Consider the following 3,586-nt stretch of genomic DNA (forward strand, 5'->3'; position numbering starts at 1 on the left):
CGTTTGAAGGTATAAAATTTACTGATAATAGTAAATACATAGACAAATTCTGAGTACTCCTAAACTGTAATTGTGCTATGTAATCCATTGATATCATTAGTATGAAGACTGAAGCAAAAATCTATCAAAAAGAATAATAACTACAGTCATCTGTTAGAGACTAGGCAATTTGAAAAGATGTAAATAGATACAAGAAAAGTCAAAATGAAGGAAGATAGAGTTAATATGTGAGATATTTTAGTGTATCCTTTATTTTCTTTGTGATCAAAGCTAAATTTTCATTTGTTTAAAATAATTATTTATGTCTATAATATATTTTATAGGCCTCATAGCAACCAAAATCACAAGACCTATAATATATACACTAGAACTGGAAAGAAACAAAGCAAAACATACAGTCAGAGAAAAGCCCTTAAACACAATGGAATACAGTAAAAAAAGGAAGAGAGGACTTTCAGAACAACTAGAAAACAAGTAAGAAAATGGCAACTGTAAGTTCCTACCTATCAATGATAATGTAAAATACAAATGGACTAATTATCTAATTAAAATACATAGAGTAGCTGAATGAATTAAAAAAAAAAGAAGCAACAGAGTTGAACTACACTCTAGACAAAATGGAAATAACTGACACTTATAAGATATTTCACTGAAATGCTGCCCCACACACATTTCTTTTATCATTGAAACAATCTTCAGGTTAGCTCATATGTTAGGCCATAAAACAAATCTCAACAAATTCAAAAAAGTCAAAATCATGTCAAGTATCTTTTATGAACACAATGCAAAAAAACTAAAAGTCAGTAAACAATAACTTTGGACATTATCTAGGCACATGGAAAATAGATGCCAAAAAAATTGCTCCTGAAAAGTCAATGGATAAATACAGAAATAAGAAAGAAAATCTTAAAAACTTTTAAAACAAATAAATGTAAAAATACAACACACCCAAATCTATGGGGTACAGTAGTAGCAGTAATAAGAGAAAAGCTTAATCAACATTTATATAAAAATTTAGAAAATTTTAAATAAATATCAATGATGCACCTCAAGGAAAAACCAAAACAAGAACAAACTAAAGGTATAACAAAAATCAGAGTAAAGCAAAATGAAATGGAATCTAAAAGAACGATACAGATGACCAACAAAACAAAGAGCTGGATTTTTAAAAGATAAAATTGTCAAATGCTAACTAGACTCAGAAAAAAAGTGAGAAAAGATTCAAATAAATAAAATCGGAAATGAAAAAGGAGACATAAAAATGGAAACAGTGGAAACAAAAGAACAGTTGAGATTATTATGAGAAACAATAAAAAAGCAAATTAAACCAAAATAGAAGAAATGAATAAATCCCTGGACACATACAATCTACTAGTATAGAACCACAAGGAAATAAAATAACTAGAATAAACCAAAAAGTAATGAGATTGAAGCAGTAATAAAAAGTTTTCCATCAAAGAAAAGCCCAGGACCTGAAGACTGCATTGTTAAATTTTCTAAAATATTTATAGAAGAATTAGCACCAATTCTATTTAAATTATCCCAAGAAGTTAAAAATGAGGGAGTACTTTCAAATTAATTGAATGAGGCCATCATTACCCTAATAACAAAACCAAACAAATATGCAACAACTGCAAAAAGAAAATTACAGACCAATATTTCTGGTAAAAATCCCCAGAAAAATACTGGAAAATTAATTATAACAACCCATTTAAAACACTATTTGCCATGAATGAGTGGAATTTATCTTGATACAAGGATGGTTCAACATCCATGAATAAATAAACACAATATATCACAATAACAGAATCAAGAACAATAACCACATAATCATTTCAATAGATTCTGAAAAAGTATTTGTCAAAAGTTAATATCCATTCATGATAAAAACTCTCAACAAACTATATATTGGAAACATATCTCAAAACAAAGGAATCAATATATGACAAACCCAAGCTGATGTCACAGTGAATAGGAAAAAAAAGAAAGTCTTTTCTCATACAGAACAGGACAAGAATGCTGACTTCTGCCACTTTTATGTAATATGGTACTAGAAGTCATCACCAGAGTACACAGGCAAGAAAAAGAAGTAAGGTGTTTTGAAATTGAAAAAAAAAAAAAAAGTAACAGAATTATCTTTACTCACAGGGGACCTGATCCTATATTTAGAAAAACCAAAATACTCTACAAAAACGCTGTTAGAATCAGTGAATGAATTTCAGTAAATTTGTAGTATATACCATAAACATACAAGAATCAGTAGCATTTATATACACCAACAAGAAAAAACAAAGAAATTCTATTTACAATAGCTATAAAAACCATAATACTTAGGAATAAATTTCATCCATAAGTGAAAGAGCTCTACAAACAAAACTATAAAACACTAATGAAAAATTTACGACAACAGAAAAACATAAAAAGATACTTCATGCTCATGAATTGAAATAATAAATATTGTCAAGATATCAATACTACCTAAAGCAATCTACAGATTCAATAAAATTCTTATCAAAGCACTAATAATATTCTTTACAGAAATAAAAGAAAATTCTAAAATTCATATGAAGCCACAAAAGACTTCAAATAGAAAAAGCAATCTTAGCAAAAAGAACAAACTGGAGGCATCACACTACATAACTTCAAAATATACTACAAAGCCATAGTAACTAAGTATGATACTGGCAAAAAACCAAACATATATACCAATGTAACAGAATAGAGAACATAGGAAAAAATCCTTACATTCACACCCATTTCATTTGACAAAGGCACCAACAATGTAAATTGGGGAAAAGACAGTCTTGTGGATAAATGGTGATGGGAAAACCAGATATCCATATGCAGAAGAATAAAACTAAACCTATCTCTCACCAAAACCAAAAATTAAATCAAAACAGACTAAAGATCTAAATGTAAGATGGAAAACTACAAAACTACTAAAACAAAACATTGGGGAAATTATTTTGGACATTGTTGTAGGTCAAAACAATTTGAGTATGACCTCAAAAGTACTGGGAACAAAAGCAAAAATAGGTAAATAGAACTACCTCAAGCTGAAAAGCTTCTGAACAGCAAAGGAAACACTCAACAAAATGAAGATACAACCTACACAATGGGAGATATACTTGCAAACTAATCATCTGAAAAGTGATTAATAACTAGAATATACAAGTAGGTTAAACAACTCAATAGCAAGGAAACAAATAATCCAATTTAAAACATGGACAAAAGATCTAAACATACATTTCTCAAAAGAAGACACACAAATGACCAACAAGTATATTTTAAAAAAACAAACTTTAGCAACACTAATTACCAGGGAAATGCAAGTCAAAACCAAAATGAGATTTTATTTCACTCCAGTTAAAATTCTTTTATCAAAAAATTTTTTAAAAATAACAAATGCAGTGAAGAATGTGGAAAACTATTAGTGGGAATGTAAATTAGTACAACTATTGTGGAATACAGTGTGGAAGCTTCTCAAATATCTAAAATGCAATTACCACATTATCTACTAATTCACTGTTGATTATATATCCAAATAGACTTCTACCATGAGATGACACTGTAGGAAAGCCTTACC

This window comes from Carlito syrichta, unplaced genomic scaffold, assembly GCF_000164805.1.
Source record: "Carlito syrichta isolate Samal-C Ts95f unplaced genomic scaffold, Tarsius_syrichta-2.0.1 Scaffold302082, whole genome shotgun sequence".
NCBI lineage: Eukaryota > Metazoa > Chordata > Mammalia > Primates > Tarsiidae > Carlito > Carlito syrichta.